The 14,240-nt window shown below is 35.2% G+C and overlaps 1 protein-coding gene across 4 annotated transcripts in view; it reads right to left on the bottom strand.

The window, feature by feature from the left end:
- Window positions 1-14,240, bottom strand: part of ACSL4 (acyl-CoA synthetase long-chain family member 4) — a 91,175-nt gene that overhangs the window by 40,951 nt on the left and 35,984 nt on the right. For all 4 annotated transcript variants that reach the window (XM_012645348.1, XM_012645329.1, XM_012645337.1 and 1 more), the window contains exon 2: window positions 4,110-4,162. The gene's annotated coding sequence lies outside the window, so the exon portion shown is untranslated. The remainder of the gene's footprint in view (window positions 1-4,109; window positions 4,163-14,240) is intronic.

Below are 14,240 nucleotides of genomic sequence, written 5' to 3' on the forward strand. Positions count from 1 at the left end.
TCTCATTTTCAAGTCACACTATTTAGGAGTAATTTAAGTACCAAATAAAGAGACAATTTGCCTTCTGAAAAGGATTAGCTATCTATAATCCACTAAACATTAAATCAAAAACCAATTATAGAAGTGCCAAGAGATTAAACAGATAAGAATACCTGTTGTACTTTACAAGATCATATTTCTAAATAGATGTTGCATCACAAAGACTTTTGTAAAGGGGTGGAGTGCTTTTTTAAGATCTTATTTTCTTTCACACACTATTAAAAACTTCCAAGTGATTTTAAAACATAAGAGAAAGCTCAACTACTATGTTAAAAAACAGAATGGTTGCATTTGGTAAGTGAAATCAAACTTTACAGGAGATATTACAATATAATTAACTTTATCCTTTAACATTAAAACTTACAAAATGTCAATATTTTAAGAAAATAAAGGCATTAAGAGCAGCTAGCAGGATCTTTTGCTATCAGTCTGCAAGACTAATCATGTAAAACATCCATATCAGTTTGCCCCTTGTCACATCTGATCCAAACTGTTATACTGCAAAATAATGACCAGTTTAACCAATATGAAACAACTTGTACAATCAACCTTTAAACAAGCATACAGTAATTGTAATAAATACATTTTAAAACAAAAAACCCTAAGATGAATAGATATCCTACAACACATTACACCTGTGCCTCGCTAGTTTGACTGAAAGCCTCTCACAACCATGAATAATCTTTGGGCGTGTCTCTCACAAGATTAATCAAACCTGTTTACTTTATCACCTGGAGAGGTAATAACTCCTGAAGTCGCCATCCTGCCAGTCTCTTCCCAGCTTTTCCCAGCAAATAAAGCACCTCAGCTGCCATGTTCAAGATGTTCCTTCATGTTCTACCATAAGTTCCCTCCCATGATGCCTTAAGAACATCCCCAGCATGCATCAGATAATGTTGTTTCTACGTCATATAAGATGTTATAATCAGGATCCTATCTAGGTATGTTAAAATGAATAGATCTACGAGCCAAATGTTGCTGCCTACACACTTCACATACACTGCATATAATTATATATATATTCCTCATTTTAAGTGATCAAGACACACTTGATTTTTAAATATGTAGATTTCTAAAATTGAAAATTGGTTGTATTTAACTTAATCCAAAGCTTACATTTAAGGAATTCTGAGCATAAATCATGCCAGAAGTGGCACCTACCGGCAAAGCATGATGTTATAATCCAACTTTATTAAACCTCAAGAAAAGGAAAGAAAAACTAAGTTCTGGGTGATATGTTTGGATGGTTCAAAGGGGAGCAGACAGCACAACGATGTCAATGTTGTACAACTGCTGCTAAAAACTAACTGCTATGGGTCCCTGAATACAAAACCTTGCTGCTAAAATTAAACTGCTCATCACACCATGGCATAGACTTTCATTTCATCTGTAAAGTCTTCAATTTACTGGGTGCTTTTCTCTATCAGAACACATTTATGATTTTAATTTAACATAAGTTAACCAAAAAGACCCAAGTTATAGAATTGAACTTTAACTGATAGTTATAATAAATGTGTTTTATTCAATTGAGGAATATACAGACTATCTGTAGGATATATATCTATCTCCTGTCATCTCACATATTTATTATCATAACGTAATACAACTGAGGACTGTCGACCATGGACGTAGGCTCCAAAATAATCTGTAACCAGCAGTAGTATCTCCCACAGGAGTCGCTTTGTGTTACAGGGAGTTTTCCAATTATGCCTTTTTTGCCACATGACTTGCCCTCCCCATTTGCTAGAGGAACCAGTTTACTAGGTTAGTTCTTTGCCAGTGTTGTTTTCCAGTATTTCATTCTGTTAAAAATTATGCAACAACGTAATCTTAAAACAGTTCATGTAAAATGGCCAAGTAAGTGACTATAATTCAGCTGCCTAACCATCATAATGTGAAACTGTATCATGGTTTAAAAAAAAAAAAAACCTCACTTTGCTCTTCGATGTTAAATATACCTGATAATTGAGATTAATAAAAGAACTTAAAGACCGAGAGATCTGTTGAAGATCAAAATCCTATGGCCGTTCAGTCAACACCCACATATTCGCCCTATGAAAGAACAGGAGGGCACATATTCTAGAGACAGCAGATAATTCAAAAATGCTTTTTTACCCTTGCTAGCGTTTCATTATGGGTGTGTCTGACATTTCAGAAATTAAAGAACTCTTCACGAAAGAAGGAAGCCACACAGAGCCAAATACAAGAAACCATGGAAAAGTACTCCTAGAGTTAACATCTCCACGTTAGGGACGGGATTACATTCTGTTCTACCCTTTCTCTTCACATTAATTTGTTGACCTGGTTCATGATTTACTAAGGTGAGTGAGGCAAAGGTGATGAGGGAATTAATTATCTCAGTTTTGAAACATATTCTGGGAAAGCTAAGGCAATTGATGGGGAGCCTTTGAAGTACCACAGGGTACTACTGCCTGTAAACTTCTGAAAACTGGCCAGATGCTCCTGCCAATAATTCTAGCAACTCCCACTCTTCACCTTGATAGTTTTTTCCCTTTGAAATCTAGAAGGGCTGCAGGCTCTTGCTACAAACGTGTATGTGTGTGTAGGTGTGCGTCTGTGAGGGAAAAACAGTACTCTCTGTGGGTACCCTCACAATGACACCAGTCTGCTAACCTTATTGCTATCTTACCTCTTTTGTCAAGCGTGGGATAGCATGTAACCTAAGTAGCTGAATTCAGAGACAGCGAATTCTGGCCTGCTGATGAAAATCTTTGGCCGTGTTTAAGATTTTTCAAATGCAGGCTACTCAGTGGACTTCAGCACCTAGCTATACAAGAATATTAAGTCTTTTGAAATTCTTTATACTTGGAAATCAAAAATAGTTATTAGCACATGAGAACTACTAGATCTTCTGTTTCAAGTTCATAACCTATTATAATGAAAGTAATTTTCTGAAGACGAGAAATTCTAGAGAGGCAGCATCCGATACAGGGTTTTTATCCTTGTTTCAGAAGCTGCTGAGCTGTAAGACCTGGAACAAATTAAGTAACCTCTCAATGTCTGTTTTCTCATCTGTAAAATGAGAAAGTCGGGTTCAGCTTTTAAGACATCACAGCTATCACAAACCAGTAAAAAAAGAAAGTTAAAGGAAAGAAGGATGATGGGGGAAAAATGACACAGAGCTGCCAACTTTTTGCCAGGTATGGACATCAAAAAAAGACCTACCATTCATTACCACCACCATTTCATAAAATAAAGAACATGTTTACTTCCCCCAAATTAAAAGGATATATCCTATAGAATAAGCAATCCTTTAAATTAAAAATGTTTAGCTTTAAAAAAACTCATGACGTGCTGTCCTTATTTTCCTCACTTCACCATGGACCAGTAAAAACTTCTTCCCTAACCAACATGGGTCTAAAAATCAACATTTGGGAACCACTGGACTAGGTATATTTCAAGGTCCAAGGCTAAACACTATGATTTTAATTTTAGGTACTCTGTTGTATTTCTTTCACTTCATATTATGGTCTAGGGCAGAAACCTCAATGAAGGACAGTGCTAATACTTAAATTTATGAATATTAGAAATATACTTACATCAGTTTGAGAAATAGCCATTATGTTAGAATAAGCTTCAATTTATTGGAGCAAGCATAAATTGCTACAGATTTAACTTCATCAACAATAATGAACCATTGATTGTATACTTACTATTAAGCCCATTTTACAGATGAGGAAACTGAGGCAATGAGAGGCTAAGCAGCTTGCCAAAAAAACATAATCTGTAAGCCTCAGTAATCAGAAATGGAACTCCAATCTGTGACTCCAATTTTGGGTAGACTCAAAGGAAAAGATTTTATTTGGATTTTAATTAGCATTTGCTCTTTTATAAATGAATGGCAGATGGTTTAAATTTTTAAAGTTGCACAGGGTAAAATGGTTTCCTATTTAACTTTTCCAAATATTTCCTTTTTAACACAATCATAAATATTGGTAGAGTTTTTCCACCATAAAAAGAGTCATGATGCTTGTTAGCATGATCATTTAATTTTATCAAAAACATTGATAAAATTACACATTTAGAATTTCTAAAGGACAAATACTTACAAATTTCCTCTTTTTCTCTTAAGAACAACACGTATATCTTCTGTGATTTCGATCTGTAATAAGAGACAACATTTATGAGTACCATGACATGAGAACAGTACCCCTTTAAAAGAAGAGTCATAATCCCAGTGACTAGGGAGGCTGAGGCAGGAGGATCACCTGAAGCCAGGAGTTCAAGATCAGCCTGGGCAAAAATAGCAAGACCGTGTTTCAAAAAAAAGAAAAGAAAAAGAAAAGTCAAGTGCTAGTTCACATTATCTGTGCACCTTAGTTCATGATAAGCCAGGTACCAAAGGAAAAATAAGAAATGGCTGCAGATGAGCAGATGAGTGTCTAACTATAAATAGTGATATTAGGATCTCAGAAAAGTAACTGATGTCTTTTTTTTTCTTTGGGTAGATGCCCAGTAATGTGATTGCTGGATCAAATGGTAGTTCTACTTGATAATATGCTGAAATAACAAAAAAAAAGAGAGAGAGAGAGAGAAAAGTCACTGAGCCAGGCTCTAAGAGACAGTAGTCGAAACTCTATGGGAACCATTAAGAACTTTATGTTCTTAATGGTTTTATTTATATCTGTGATTCTCCACTATTAGGACCAGAGCCAAGCTCAGAGACAGAGACAAAGTCTGACCACAGCAAACTAGTCAATCTACCAAGACAGGTATCCCCACACCCCAATGCCTGGAGGCATCTATTTTCCCATCAAAACCAAAAATGAATAATTTCCTTTAAACAATGCAAGGTTCTTTCCAAATACAAATACAACACTGGTCTAAGTAGACACCTAAAGATATTTTCATCTTCCCTCAATTTATAAACAGATCATTCTTGTGACGTTTTACAAGACATGTATACCAAAAAGGTTTAAGGGTCAGTTGATGGTTGAAGGTTGACATATTTTGGAAAATGCAGGAGAAAACTAGTTACTACCTGAATACTCAGAAAAGTAAAATAAGGCCCTTCAGTAATTTGATATTGCTCACTTACATTTCAACTCACCTGGGGCATATGATTCTGAAGAACTGAGGTTTTATTCCATCCAGCAGTATTCACTACTACTTGTATATGATCATGTTACAAGAATAACCCTTCAAGTTTTTTTTTTTTTAAATCTAGACACCCCAATGGAAGTCATAGAAACAAACATCCACATAACTGTGATCACCATACTAAGTAGCTGGTGTTAACTTGGACAGTTAATTTTCTCCTTTGGTACCATTAGAAGGATGAAGGAAAAAATGAATACTCAGATCTGTCACTAACTGAGGTTAGTTACTAATAGTATTTTGCTTTGTTTGATAGAACTATTAACACTTTCAAGTTCAAGTTAATACCCACAATCTACTTTTGGGGTGGGGGTACTGGATATAGTATCTATATGTCCAAACACAAATGGTTCATACTACATCTAAACAGAAGTCATGCTATTTAATATTTTCTTAATTCTCTCCCAGGAGGCTAACATTTGCTATTAACATGAAGGAGGAGCTGCATATACATATTAAAATAAGATCCAGAGAGCTCACAAGGAGAATTTTGGGGAAGAGAAACTTCATAGTTCTATAAACAAATGTATATATTTCCCCCACAGATAATTCTGATAACTAAAATACGACAAAAACCACCCTTCTATAAAATCATCTATAGGTAAGGGGAAGATGCAGGGGAGAGGAATGGGGAAAAATATAAAACTACCCACTAGTTTGCTTAATTTGGAAAACAGCTCCATAAATAAATATTTGCAAAGGATAATCAAGACTTGACACTTGGACTAGAGAGGATAACTGAGTGTCAGAGAATTCTCCCAGCTGGATGATAGCCCCAGCTTCAACCTTCTATTCATTTCCAGTCTTATAAACTCCAAATCGGCTGGGCAGGAGAAGCAACTCTCAGTGGTTCTTTAATGCAAAAGAAAGATAGAATTTACCTCGATGCCTATAACCTCGAAGGCCATTTCTTTCATCATAAAAAATGAAAGAAAGTAATAGCTACCCAACAGAGAAAAGGAAATCAAATTACATTTTCTAATTTAGCCTAATCGAGTTTTACTACACAACAACAAAAAAAACTGATCCTGCACCCTCCTCTCTCCTAACACCCCCACTACAAAATAGTACCCTCCTTTTAAAGTCATTCTATTAACATAAATTGAAGAAATAATTTAATATAAAAACTAAGCAGATTGCCACCATGTAAGTTCTATTTACAAATGATCAGGAATAGGAATGATCTAGCTAAAATTATAATGAAAACTTTAGTCAAACTTTTTACTTTCACAGATATGCATTTTGTAATATAAGGAAGTTAGAAAGTCCTAGCTTGGTAAATTTTTAACAGATTGAAGCATATAATATGGTTTGTTTCTGCCTAACAATAACCTGGTGGCATGAACAAAAGAGATAATACAGCATCAAGGATTTATCATCTTACAAATAGAGAGGAAGGCAGCACTGAGAAAGCCCGACTCACTAAATGCCAAGGACCAAGACAATGTGCATACAGCCAATAGGAGAGGAAAAAGGGATACCAAAAAAAGTAAAAAGTGATACAAATACAAGGCAATCTTGTTCAACTTCAGACAATCCTCATATTTTGAGACAGACTTAACTATAAACCATGAATGTGTCTGGCTTTGGCCCTCTCTGTAAATAAGTTAGTCTGTTAACCAATATTTTGAAAACATTCTTCCACAAATAAAGTCAATACTAAACTTGTGATAACATCTGTTGGAAATGTTTCAAGTATGATGAATCATCCTCCTGTACTTAATGTCTCAAAAACCAATCTTAATAAGTTTAAAATAGAATGTTTCAGAAAATAGTGGAAAATATTAAGTACTTATTGTTCAAATCTAAAAGTAAATTCTGGTAAGTTCTTTTCAAAACAATTCCCTAAGCAATGGTCCTTTATAGGTCTTATTTTAGATAAATATACATAAATCATATATTGGCAAGTAGTGATAGATGAAAACTGTCATGTAAGAATATAGTTCAAAGCTTAGAAAAGTTCATATCAAGAAATAATACAGGGCTGGGCACAGTGGCTCACACCTATTATCCTAGCACTCTGGGGCAGGCTGAAGTGGGAGGATCGCTTGAGGTCAGGAGTTCGAGACTAGCCTGAACAAGAGCGAGACACGGTCTCTACCAAAAATTAGAAGAAATTAGCCGGGTGTGGTGGCATATGCCTGCAGTCCCAGCTACTCAGGAGGCTGAGGCAGGCATATTGCCTAAACCCAGGAGTTTGAGGTTGCAGTGAGCTATGATCATGCCACTGCACTCTACCCAGGGCAACAGAGCAAGACTCTTGTCTCAAAAAAAAAGTAAAAGAAATAATCATATATACTGTCCAAAACAGTGTGTATGATTCTATTATACATATGCACATATATTTCAGTGTTACATATTCATAGAAAAATTAGCAAGATGTGCACCAAATATTAATACTAGTTACTGCTGGGTGGTACGACTGCAGGCAAATTTTATGTTTTAATATTTTTATATATTTTTGCTTTCTTTGTGCTAATTTAGTATCTTCCAAAATTTCATAAAAATGTATATTTAAAATTGATTTTAAAAATCATACAGGAATAAGAAAATGACTCATTTAAAACAGGACTACAAAATTGTCATAAGCGTGTCAAACTACTGGAAGGTACTATTCAGACTGAAGGTGTGGCAGAATCTTTTCTTTTCCCCTTAAGTATGTATGTGAAAGTACATGGTCCAGGAGGCTTAAATGGTCATAAGATTCTGGGTTGCTTGATTTGTAAATATTAAAACATATTAAAGAACTATTATAACTTACATACAACTACCCCAAATCTATTTTGTATAAAGAATATGGAAATAATTCCAGACCGTCATAGATTAAAATGTTGCTTCATGGAAAAGTTAGATAACATTTTTAAAAGGTGTTTTTAAAATATTCAAACATTACACAACATACTAAATAAAGTGAAAGCATCTTTTTCTTCAATCACCTAGAAATATTAATAACAGATTTTAAGTTTGGTGGGTAACACTGAAGTCTTTTTTCTAAGCATATTCTAATACATACATATGCACAGAATTTTTAAACAAGAATTGAATCATATCTATCCAGGTTTGTAACTTGCTTTAAAAAATAACTGACTCTTACATTACTTTCCATGCCAGAACACATAGATCTACTTATTTTTTAATTTATATTTCAATAGATTTAGGGGTACCAGTGGTTTTTGGTTACATGATATCTACTTTTTAATAGTTCTCCATATCACAATTAAGTCTAACCAATATTCTCTGCTGGTAGACATTTTGGATTGTTCTTATTTCTTATCATTAGAAATACAGCAATAAACATCCTTATCAAATAGTTCTGTTGGTGCTTTTAGAGGATATATATCTAGCAGAACTGCTGAGATAAAAAGGTTATGATCATTTTATATTTTTAATCTGTTAAAAATTGCCCTCCAGGCCTAGAAGCAGTGATACTCCCAATAGCAGTGAGCATATCCAGTACCCAGATATTGGGTTTCCAAATACCATTCTCTAATAAAAGGAACCAGAGCTCTTTGGAGTAGTTGATTCCAGGGCCAGGGCAGGAAAAATGCAATTTAGGCTAGTATCTTCTAGTGCCAGAAAATAAAGTGCTTAATAAAAAAAAAAAAAAAAATCGGGACATGTCCAAAGGAAACGGGCCAACCCAAAAGAGCTCCCAATGGCCAAAGCTGGTACAATCCAGGCAACAAATAATGACAGTACTAGATTATATCCCAATGAATAAAATAATGTCCATGAGTCCATACTAATACAAATAAATGATTAAATAAATAAATGAGGGAGAAGAGACAAATCTTCCTTTCAGAAAAATTCTTATAATATTAGTAAATGTAGAAGGAATAAAGGAAATAGAAAATCTCCATTAGAAGACGACAGAAAGAATTACTACAGGCAAAATCCATCATTGAATGTCAACACTGGTGAGCAAAAGTTTAAGATGGATATTGTATGGTCTCAAAGTCTCTCCCCTAAATATGTATTAATAAAATATAATATACTGTGTTAATATTTCTTCATCACAAAGGGAAAAACAGTAACATTACTGTGGAGAAACACAGTTGATCAAAGTTACCATTTCCTTAAGCAGGTGATCAAAGTTACCATTTCCGGTAATAAGGTATTGATACATGGACATCATGTAAGCCCTAGCAATGATGGACTGAGAAGAACACAACATCACTTCTTGGGATATTCTTGATCAAATTGCATAATCTCAACTGAGTCACAAAAAAAGTCAGATAAACCCAAATTAGGGACATTCTACAAAGTAACTGACCAGTACTCTTCAAAATTGTCAAGGTCAGGAAAGAAAGATTGAGGAACTGTCATGGATTAGAGGAGACTAAGAAGACAGAACTCAATGCAATATGGGATCCTGGATTGGATACTGGAAAAGAAAAAGGACCTTTGTGGAAACAATGGTGAAACTTGAACAAAGTCTGTAGTTTAGTTGATATTAATAGTATTGTGCCAACATTAATCTCTTAGTTTTGATAATTATAATATGATGATATAAGATATTAACATTAGAGGAAGTTGGGTAAAGGGACCATGGAAATGGTATGCTATTTTTGTAACTCTTTTTAAAATTTATTTCGGGAAAAAAAGTAAAAATGCCCTCTAAAAAAGAATATATCATTTCACATTCCCAGTAGCAGTATATTAATATGCCCATTTCCCCCATCCCCTCCAACATTGTATTCAACTGTTTGATAGATGCCAAAAACACAATTTTAACTTGATATTTTTCATTATCAGCCAGTGAACATATGAAACTATTTCACTATATCTGAATTTTGTTTTTTTTTTTCCTGGAGACAGGGTCTCACTCTGTCAGGGATAGAGTGCGGTAGCATCGTCATAACTCACTGCAGCCTCGAATTCCTGAGCTCAAGTGATCCTCCTGCCTCAGCCCCCCAAGTAGCTGGGACTACAGGTGTACACCACCATCTCCAGCATTTTTTTTTTTTTGTAGAGACAGAGTCTCGCACTCCTACCCTCAAGTGATTCTCTTGCCTTGGCCTCCCAAAGTACTAGGATTACAGGTATAAGTCACTGCACCCGGCCTATATCTCAATTTCTTATATAAATTACTTGCTCAAGTCCTTTGCCCATTTTTCATCATATTAATTTTTTTTCTCATGATTCATAAGAGCCCTTTGTAGACTAAGGAGATAAGCCCCTTGTCTGACATATTGCTAATATTTTTTCCCAGTATAGTTTTTCTCTTCATTCTGGGTGCTTCCTTTGGACAAATATGGGTTTTTAAGTTTTAAGTAATAAAATGTATCTCCTCTGTGGCTTCTGCACCATTTTCCCACTTCAAAATTATAAAACTATCTCCTCATGTTTCCTAAAAGTGTGATTACCAGGTCAAAGATAGATCTTTCTGGGGTGTGGATAGGAAGGTGGAGATGGAAGGGGAGGCTCTTGATATACTACAAAATTACTTTCTGGAAAGGCTACACCTATTTGTACTTCCATCAGCAGCACTGAATATTTTGCTACAAAATAATTTTGTTAATTTAATAGACAAAAATATCTACCTTACTTGTACTCTACCCCAAAAAACCCAGTTTTAAAAACTGTGTGATATTCACATTCTCTGACATTTTCTTGCTTCAGAGATTTTATTCATACCCTTCTTTCACCCCAGAATTTTGCTCAAAAGCCACCTTTTCTGGGATACCTTCACTAATATCTCAAGCTACCATTCCTGGCCTTCTTTGAACTCCTGTAGCTCTTTTCCAACAGCTCTTAACTTTTAGTACATTACCTTGTATTATTTGTGAATTTCTCTTAATTATCTAAACTGTAAGCTCACTTCAGGATAAGGGCTGTGTTTTATCTCTGTATCTCACTGTGGCTTGTAAATAACATTCATTCCAACAAATATTTGATAAGAGAAACTAATAATTGTCAATGATTATAGCTGGTTTAAGCCGTTATTTTTTCCCAAGCAATTAACATCAGCCTTGTCTTCATTTGCTTTTAACTATGTTTAAGTTAGGATTTTTTTTTTTTTTAGGTTATAACCTTCAACAGATATTTTTGGGAAAGCACTTATGACAAAAAGCTACAATTATATTTTAGCATGATGATACTCTATTGTAGCCAAACAAAATCCTTGGTTCTACTCATAACCCACAAATTATTCTTTTCGGTCCTAGGAGAACATACAAATTGCAGGTCCATGATAACACCCGGTATTTCTTCGCATAGTTAAATCTACAGTCTTCTGATAAAGTTTCACTTTATCAGTTTCGAAACAATGCTTATTTATACTAGATCCATTGTCTTCATCTAAGATCAGAGTCTAGTTTGAATGCCAAGAGTAATACTTAAACCCTAGCTAATAATTGTTATCACCCATTTTGTAACATAGCTTCCCCCCTGTAATTAGTATGGAGATATACATATAGATATAGATCTATCAAGCGCCTAACTCACAATGTGGAACACCAGACTTCACCTGGGACAGGAAGATAAACTGCATGCATACAAACTCCACTCCTTACTTACAAAGTCGTAGATTTTCAGAGCCAAAGTGGGTTTTAAAATGAGGACAGTGAACTAACTAGTCTCTAAAAAAGAAATTCTTCTTACAGATGAACCTGGAGGACATTACGCTAAGTGACAGAAGTCAGACACAGAAGGGCAAATATGACATGATACCATTTATAGGGGGAATCTAAAATAGTCAGACTCATAGAAGCAGAGAGTAGAATGGTGATTACCAGGGGCTGGGGAGAAGGAGAAACATGACAGTGTTAGTCAAAGGGTACGAAGTTTCAGTTATGAAAGATGAATTAAGTCCTAAAGATCTACTGTATAGCATAGTGCCCCTATATTAACAATACTGTATTATATATTTAAAGATTAGCTAAGAGGATAAATCTTATGCTGTGTTCTCATCACACAAATAATATAAGTAAGAGGGTGGGAGGAAACTTTTGGAGGTGATGGATGGGTTATGGCATAGATTGTGGTGATGGTTTCACGGGAGTGTACTTACCTCTAAACTCTTCAAGTTGTAAACATTAAACCTGTACAGCTTTTTGTGTGTCAATTGTGCCTCAATAAAGTGGTTTTAAAAAATAAAGAACAGGATATTAATTATTATCTATTTTTGGCGAGAATGGTTTTCAAAGTCAACTTTTTAATTATATAGTTGTAATTGTTCTCCAGGGAAAAATGAATATAAACTCGGGTGTGCAGCAAAGAGACTGTCAATTGAATCCATCCATTTCTCTTTGGGAAGTCTCTACAGTGTACATTTCTTAGGACAGTTTTGCTTCAGGGTGCTTTTCTTGTTCTGCTAACAGTGACAGAAAGCAGGTTAAAAGAGACAGGGAACTAAGCAGTGGGATGCCTACTAAAATGAGAAATGCAAGATGCTTGAAGACAAACTTTGCCCGGTTTGGCATTTTGTCTGGGTGGTTTATTCTGCCCATTTGCTTCCTTTACCTGATGCTTTGTTACAATCTCCACAGTTTCTGAGCCACACTTTTTATCTCAGCTTTGGAATTCAGTTTAAATACCTACCTTTTGGGAAACTGCTGCTATTTAATTTTTTTTAATCACTAACCTACTCCTCCCTCACATTTAATGACAAATAGAAGCTATTAACACTGGAGGTATTTGCAATATCTGGTCCAACAAAAGATTTTAAAAAGGAAGGTGAGGAGAGGGATAGAACAGTCCATTTACTTTTTAATAAAAATTTTAAAATCTTCAATTTTGAATAGGGGTATACTGTAGCTTAAAATAACTTACTATAAAACAAATAAATTGTGGAGTGAAATCCTTAGTTGAAACTAAAATTTATTCAACTACTCTTTACCTACCTCACAAGATTGTTATAAGAATTAAATGAAAAAAATTGAATATAATAAAAACTGTAAATAATTTTTAAAAGAAAGAAACAGATCCCCCCATGACTAAGAAGCTAAAATGGGGTCTGCTTTCTAGAACATTAGGAAAGCACCCTATGTGCTTCCCTGTAAAGTAAAATTAAGAATTTCTTTATAATCAGTTTTGATTATAGTTTTTTTTTTTTTTTTGAGACAGAGTCTCACTGTGTTGCCCGGGCTAGAGTGCCGTGGCATCAGTCTAGCTCACAGCAACCTCAAACTCCTGGGCTAAAGCAATCCTCCTGCCTCAGCCTCCCGAGTAGCTGGGACTACAGGCATGCGCCACCATGCCCGGCTAATTTTTTCTATATGTTTTTAGTTGTCCAATTAATTTCTTTCTATTTTTAGTAGAGACGGGGTCTCGCTCTTGCTCAGGCTGGTTTCAAACTCCTGAGCTCAAACAATCCGCCCGCCTCGGCCTCCCAGAGAGCTAGGATTACAGGCGTGAGCCACCACGCCCGGCCTTGATTATAGTTTTAAGAGACTACATAAAAGATGAATGTGAGAATATAAGAAAACAACAAAAAGAAGTACACTATTGCCATCCTTTCACTTACCTAGGATTAAATTAACAACAGTACCAACAGGGAAAATACCTTCTCTTTCTAAGCTCTCTACATACCGACTGCATTTACATAAGAAATTTTTTAAAGTCATAAACATCAATGGATTACACTTTTGAGATCATACGGCTTTGACTATTGTGAAACAACCATCGGGGGAAAAAACTTTCAATAGATGAAAATTACTCACACACTGGTAATTCTTGAGTTGGGATCAGGAATCTAATGATACTGATTTTTAAGTATTTTGGACAAACAGATTACATAACAGCAAGCACTGAACTCACCAAATCTCTCCCTTCCAAGTTTATTCATGAAATGTGTTGATACATGGATGAATCTGAATTTACAAGGTTTTCGTGAAAATACTAGAGACCTTTTCTGCATTAGCTGGAGTGTGAAAAATAAATATGTAAAATAAAATACTAGAGACCTGAACAATACTTGAAGGAAGTGTTTGTTGCTGTAAGTGATTTTGACCAGAAAGTACTCCTGTGTAACAATCAAGACTATCCAGGCCGGGCGCGGTGGCTCACGCCTGTAATCCTAGCTCTCCAGGAGGCCGAGGCGGGTGGATTGTTTGAGTTCAGGAGTTCAAAGCCAGCCTGAG

The sequence above is a fragment of the Propithecus coquereli genome, unplaced genomic scaffold (genome assembly GCF_000956105.1).
Source record: "Propithecus coquereli isolate 6110/MARCELLA unplaced genomic scaffold, Pcoq_1.0 Scaffold104, whole genome shotgun sequence".
NCBI classification, from domain to species: domain Eukaryota; kingdom Metazoa; phylum Chordata; class Mammalia; order Primates; family Indriidae; genus Propithecus; species Propithecus coquereli.